Below are 7,515 nucleotides of genomic sequence, written 5' to 3'. Positions count from 1 at the left end.
TCCATACATGTTTCTAGATGGAAGTTTCAATATTGTAAAGATGTCTACATTCACTCAATTCCAGTCATGATTACTAGGATATTTTTTACATTGACAGTTTTGTTCCGAAAATCATGCACAGTGGTAAATAGGCTAGCATTACAGGAAACTTTTGGAAAAGATCATATACCCATGAATTCAGTTTGTTGCAAAAGTAGTATTGTTTTAAGTTTCTGTTTATTTTTAAGTGATCTCTACACCCAGTGTGGGGGACCCCGAGATCAAGAGTCACATGCTCCTCCAAAGGAGGCAGCCAGGCGCCCTGCAAAAGCAATATTTTTGATACATCGCTGGGGGAGATGGATTATTATAGATGGTGTTTGGCAGTTAGTTATCCAACTGGAAGTAAAGTCAAATCCACATTTTACTCCTTACAGAGAAGTTCACTGAATATGGATTAAAGATGTAATAGGAAACACAATATTAAGATTTTAGAAGGGACTATAGAATATTCGTAACCCTTTGAGTTCAGGGAGACTTGGTAAGGTGGATACAGAGTCCAGAAGTCATGAAAAGAGGGTGACAGAAAGGAGCACATAAAAGACTTAGAGCTTTTCCATGGTACAAGACACTATGCTAAGTTAAAAGGAACATGACGGGTTGGGAGATCTTTAAACAGATACATATTATGAAGGCCATAGCCCTTCTAAAAAGTGCTGTTGAGAAGCAGCAAGGATAAGAAACAGTCTGACAAAGCACATCAACAAGCGACTCACAGATGGTGAAAATGAAATCGTCAAATAAAATCGTGGAAGTTCCTAACTGCAACAATGATCACATAAATTGAAATTTCAAAAAGCCCTTGACACCAACATAAACCAGCCCCGATTTTATGGATAAAATCCAGTACTGTTGCAGATGTGAAGAATATATTTTTATATATTGGGAAAATAAATTGATTAAAAGCTATCTTCAGAGCTAATTTGTTACCCGTCAGCATTTTATTTTTTTATTTTTTTTTTTTAAATTTTTTTTTCAACGTTTATTTTTGGGACAGAGAGAGACAGAGCATGAACGGGGGAGGGGCAGAGAGAGAGGGAGACACAGAATCGGAAACAGGCTCCAGGCTCCGAGCCATCAGCCCAGAGCCCGACGCGGGGCTCGAACTCACGGACCGCGAGATCGTGACCTGGCTGAAGTCGGACGCTTAACCGACTGCGCCACCCAGGTGCCCCACCCGTCAGCATTTTAAATGTTGACTAATCCCTGCTGCATTTCTAAATCTAGGAATTTATTTTCTTGAAAAGCACAAGTGCAGAAATACAGATGCATATGCACATTAATTATAGAATTGCAAGAAATTTGGAGCAGCTTAAATGTCCAGCACTAGTAAACTAGTTACCTAATCAGTTAATTTATAGAAAATTCAGTAGGTTATATAGTTACTGAAAAGAATGGGGTAGATTTTCATACAGAAAGACCTCTTATAATTTACTAATTGAGGGTGTGATTTTCATAACTATAATATAATTGCATGGTTACAAATACCTAAAATTTATAAAGTTAAAATCATGAAAAAACATACATATCAGATACTTTTGTCTGCAATACAAATTGAAGCCACACCCACAGAAATACACGTAGATTTTTCCTCTGATGTCATTAAGTGAGGTTTCGTTTGTGTTGCCATTTGTACCTAGTTTTTAATCCAATCAGAAACTCGCTTTGGGACCCAGGACACAGTGGAAAATGAGTCATCCTTTGGCCACAACTTGTGTTCCTGCCTCTCTGATGACTAGAGCAGGACGTGCTTCGTGTTCTTTCCACATTATTTGCCACTAGTAATCTTGCTTTCACTTTAAAATTATATTCAGTTCTTTTGCTGTCAACCAAAGAGACCTAACCAATACAGAAGTTGGTGTCCTTGAGTGGGTTTCAGGCAAAACATCCTCAGCAAATGTGGGTTATTATGAAAGTTTGGTTATCGGATGAAATGGAGCGAAGGATTAGAAGGCCCCTATTCGTATTTTGTGCTATGCAAGAAGCATGCCTTGACAGCAACAGTGAGACAGCTCGTCAGCTGTGTCTAGATTATTTTTAGACCAATCAAAAGGACAAAGAGTGCCAGTTGAAGGGGTTTGGATGAGGTTCATGCATAATGGAATTGGAGAAGATAAAGCAAAAGAAATAATGACTTAAAATTTTTGCCTTAAGGCATGGACTAGAACACCAGCCATTTTGCAATAGACTTGAAAGCCTTCCTTGTAGCACTCTGGCTGTGATTGCTAAATATCAAAGAATGAGCTGTAACGCCAAATGAATTCACAATTTTGTCAGATTTCCTAAGGAAAATGTTTGGCATTCATGAGGGACAGTTGGTATACTGGTTATTAGAATGATGATTTGTGGGAGAATTTGGGGATTTTAAAACTCTTAAGCCCCTAAGAAACCTTAAGGAACCATACCAACTCATTACCCTTTGCCTGAGATCACTGTGGATGAAGCCTGACCTGTTTCCCTTTTAGCTCACCAACACTGTGGCTTCATTGATTTTAAAAAGAAACAAACAAACAAAAAAATCTGATTTCAAAGTGGCCTAGAGATATACAGAAGAAAAGAGGTTAGAGAAGGGTTGAAAGACTCCTGAAAGTATCAACGTTTATTATCAGAATCTACAAGATGTTTGCAAAAATGGGTTTTCATAGTACTTGACCTCAGACGTTGGAACAAAATTTTGAACTGGGTTGTATTTATGGGTAGGTACGTTGGGTATTGCATATTTGATGTCCTAATTTGTGCAGTTTAGTGTTTTTCTCTTAATTTTCTGTGTACATAAATACAAATCTATTAAATCCTGACCAAAACTAAATGACATTTAAAGCCAAGAAATGATCTTGCCTGATAGACAGGAAGGAACTGGAAAATTTGGGATGCTGAATTTGCTTTCTCATGTCTGAGTTTCTCACTTACCTTGTCATTGGGCTCCCTGAGACAGGGCCAAAATGCCTTTGCTTGAATCTGTGCCAGGAGGAAAGCATCACTATTTCTTTACTCACTGTCCTTAAGATGTCTGGCATCCTGGGAAGGGGGGATGCTCTTAGGAAGGGATTTCTTTTTTTTTTTTTTTTTTTAATGTTTGTTTATTTTTGAGGGGGGCGGTCAGAGAGAGAGAGGGAGACACAGAATCTGAAGCAAGTTCCGGGCTCTAATTTGTCAGCACAGAGCCTGACACGGGGCTTGAACCCACGAACTGCGAGATCATGACCTGAGCTGAAGTCGGATGCTTAACCGGCTGAGCCACCCAGGTGTCCCGAGGGATTTCTCATCTCTAGCAAGTGGAGCAGCCCAGGGATCCTGAGCCCCGGCAGCAACTCACCAGAGGCAAAGTGGTTGATTCGGTGGTGTGCTTGGACAGGCTCATTCTGGCTTGCAAGAGTTAATTGTTATATGTTTAGACATTTTGTGAACTGGTTGTTAAAAGGTGTGTATGTTTGTGTGTTTATATGTGTGGGTGTGTAGAAATGTATACATATAAATACACGTGTGTATTAGGTAATATATAACATGTATATATTGTGTATGTATGTTTATGGGTTATAGTATAAATTTATACTATAATGGACAGATTATAATAAAAACGCAATAGTTTGCAAATATTTTTGAGCATTTATTTACATATTTTATTTATGACTCACGTTTGTAGGGGGGACACACCATATAATAGTTGCTGCTGTGCCTCTCTCTCCAACTCTGCATTCAGTGACAACATGCTGGTAACTTTAACTCAAGTATGATGGGAGTACTTAATAGCATACACTATAAATCAAGGCTTGTCAACTTTAAAATTTTTTTTTTCAACGTTTATTTATTTTTGGGACAGAGAGAGACAGAGCATGAACGGGCGAGGGGCAGAGAGAGAGGGAGACACAGAATCAGAAACAGGCTCCAGGCTCTGAGCCATCAGCCCAGAGCCCGATGCGGGGCTCGAACTCACAGACTGCGAGATCGTGACCTGGCTGAAGTCGGACGCTTAACCGACTGCGCCACCCAGGCGCCCCAAGGCTTGTCAACTTTAAAAGGTAATAGAAAATGTTAGTCACTCAGGTTAAACATAAAAATGTTTTGGGGCGCCTCGGTGGCTCGGTTGAGTGTCTGACTCTTGATTTCGGCTCAGGTCATGATCCAAGGGTCACAGGATCAAGCCCTGAGTCTGGCTTTGTGCTGAGCATGGAGTTTGCTTAAGATTCTGTCTCTCTCTCTCTCTGTCTCTGTCTCTCTCTGTCTCTCTCTGTCTCTCTCTCTCTGTCTCTCTCTGTCTCTCTCAGATTTCTGGATTCTAGTGTTGGGGAGGTTTGTTTTAGCACCAAGTAGAGGAATCCTTCTGTTAGGGGAGGTAATAATGGTATCATTAAACGAGAAGCTGAATGCCACCTGGTCACTTAAAGCTTCTGCTGCCATTAGGAGAGACTTAAAAAAAAAAAAGCAAGCAAGAAAGGAAAAATATAATGGTTTTATAAAGTTAAAAAGGGATGGGGTGCCTGGGTGGCTCCGTCAGTTAAGCATCCGACTCTTGCTTTCAGCTGAGGTCATGATCTCAAGTTTTGTGAGTTTGAGCCCCGCTCAGGGCTCTCTGCTGACAGCATGGAGCCTGCTTGGGATTCTCCCAGTCTCTCTCTCTCCCCCCCCCCCCATCTCTTCCCCTCCCCTGCTCTCCCTCTCTCTCTCAAATAAACATTAAAACTTTTTATTAGAAAGGGGGAAGGTTTTACAGTAGTTATTGGAAAGACATTATGGTTAGGGCATTTCCTTGTACTATCTGGCACGTCTGGGTATAATGTCCCATGTTCAGAACTGTTAGTTTCTCAATTCTGACTTATGCTTGTGTAAAGGTTTTAATCCTGGAGGAAGTCTTCCAATCAGGAATAACAATGGGTGCAGTGAAGGTCGAATGCTCTCTGTTCCATATGTCCCATGCCACTGGAGGGATAAAAAAGCCACAGTAGCTGATCCTGACAGACAAGAATAGAGTTGATGCTGAATAATGGGGCTTGGGAGGGTTATGGACAGTCCACACCCTTGAGTTGTCCTGCACAATGGTAAATGGTAAACAGAAACCGAAGACACCTGTAATACCACCCAGGCCATTGATTGTTTGGGTCACACTATCCCCGGACCCAGGCAAAGAACCCTGACTGAGATGTAGGTCAAGCTTAGGAGAAACATGCAGTACATAAAGAAGTCCTAGACACCAATAATTACCCCGAGGCCAGTTCCAGAAAGAAGGACGGGTTATATTCTCTACCCATGGTTTTCTATTTGCTGGTTCATAATTAAGCTCCCTCCCCAGCCAGTGCCATTTTATCAATTCAAAGAAAGTGTTTTAATTAAAGTGGTTTAGGAGCCTGGGTGGCTCAGTTAAGTGCCTGACTTCCGCTCAGGTCATGATCTCGCGGTCTGTGAGTTCAAGCCCCACGTCAGGCTCTGTGCTGACAGCTCGGAGCCTGGAGCCTGCTTCGGATTCTGTGTCTCCTTCTCTCTCTGCTATCCCCCTGCTCATGTTCTCTCTCTGTCTCTCAAAAATAAATAAACGTTAAAAAAAAATTAAAGTGGTTTAAACTCAGTTCCATTATGTCAATGAGGGCTTTACAACTTTATTTTTAATGACGAAACATTTACACACAGATGTTATGTGTAAAATTTCATGAGTCCTTAAAAGCTGGTACAGTAAAACATACTTTAGGCCTAGAATTCTAATTTTGCCAAATCCATACAATTGTGTAACTGATGTGGTTTGAAGTGTTGGGGTTGGGAGCCGACGGCTCAGAATTCTTGAGGGACGCCTGGGTGGCTTAGTCAGTCAAGTGTCTGACTTTGGCTCAGGTCATGATCTCATGGTTCGTGAGTTTGAGCCCCGCGTTGGGCTCTGTGCTGACAGCTAACAGCCTGGAGCTTGTCTTGGGATTCTGTGTTTCCCTCTCTCTCTGCCCCTACCCTGCTCATGCTTCTCTCTCTCTCTCAAAAAAAAAAAAAAAAAAAAAAAAAGCTTGAGACATCTTTGGTCCAAAAAGGTGCTTTTTATTAAGGTGCAGGGACAGGACCCACGGGAAGAAAGAGCTGCACTGGGGTTGTGACGGATGACTGATTATATACCTTCAGGTTGGGAGAGGGTTAGGGATAGCGTAAGTCTCTAAGGAATTTTGGAAGCAAGGTTTCTAGGATCATGAGGGGGCTAGCTGCTGTTAGGAAAAGGTCATTTACTACTGTTTAGTAAAACCTCAGTCATGAGACTCTTCAGACGTATATCAGGGGGCCATAAGCTTGGAGGATGATTGCCAACATATATCTTGAGGGGGGGAGATAAAGGAAGTTTCAAAAGGAATTTTTATATGTTAAAGTAGTCTCACAGGATCCTGGAGGGTCGGGATAACCTTAAGCTAAGATTGCCCTTTGCGCCTAGCGAAGTGTCATCATCAAGGCAGCTGAGCTCTTAGAGGAAGGTCAGTCCACTTGTTTCAAGGACTTGCCAATGGGCTGTAGACGGTAAGGGCATTTAATTTTTTCTTTTGCCTTTTGTTTCCCATATCGTAACTACTACCACCAAGATACAGAAGACCCACAAGTTCCCTGTGCCGTTTGTAGTGAGTCTCCTCCTTCTCCTGCCCCCAGCACCCACTGCTCTCTCTTCTGTCTTAAGTGACATTACAAAATGTCACATAAATGTAACCACATGCAGCCTCGGTTCTGCGATGGTGGGTGTAGTAACGGCATTATGCCTGCACTGTTGTTAAGTGAGGTTATTCACCAAGCGGAACAAGGCGTTCAGCTCCAGGGATCCAGAAAGCCCCGGACTGGCCCTAAACAGTAAATGAATAAAAACATCAGTTAACTCAGATATTCATGAAGGTCACCAGGTGGGTGGCGTCTGTGACTGCGAGTCTGGGCAGCCCTCTGAGAGAGTGACAGAAGGGAACCAGCCCAGACGAGAGTTTGCGGGAAGACCATTCAGGTGCAGGACCCACCAATGCAGGCACGTAGCACCTGGAGGACGGGGTGGGGGCCGGGCCGACCCGAGTGTCCAGGGACAAGGGGACCCATCTGAGGTCGAAGGTGCGAAGTGAATCGGACGCGAGGGCACGCGGCACTCACACGCCCCCACCAGGATCACACTCTGGACACCGGCAAAGCCCAGCGCTGCCCTTGGCCGCATCTCGTCGGCGGGGACACCGTCGGAACGCCCACCCGCGGACCGCGCCACCTGCCCCGCCCTAGCGTCACCCTGCGGCCCCGCCCCTCGCCTTCAGCCCCGCCCCCCGCCCGGGAACTGCGCCTGCGCGCTCCGAACCCGGCGCTATCTCCCAGAAGCCCGTCGGGCGCTGTCAGTCCCCCGGGAGGCCTGCACTTCCGGCCAGGCCCGGGTCGGGCATCCATAACCACCGGGGGGGCCGCAATCCGGAAAAGCCGGAAGCGGCCGGCCCGGAGAAGGGATGACGGACGCTGCGTAGGCCCAGGGAGGGCCCGAGCCTTGCAGCCTGCGCT

At 44.2% G+C, this 7,515-nt stretch overlaps 1 protein-coding gene; it reads right to left on the bottom strand.

The window, feature by feature from the left end:
• The window catches only part of ZNF583 (zinc finger protein 583), a 249,755-nt gene that overhangs the window by 100,345 nt on the left and 141,895 nt on the right, over positions 1-7,515 (bottom strand).

This window comes from Lynx rufus, unplaced genomic scaffold (genome assembly GCF_022079265.1).
Source record: "Lynx rufus isolate CCGP_SWC_20201006 ecotype Redwood Valley unplaced genomic scaffold, mLynRuf1.p SCAF_39, whole genome shotgun sequence".
Lineage (NCBI taxonomy): Eukaryota > Metazoa > Chordata > Mammalia > Carnivora > Felidae > Lynx > Lynx rufus.
Note: the sequence above shows the minus strand (reverse complement) of the source record. Positions and strands in the feature narration are given on the sequence as shown.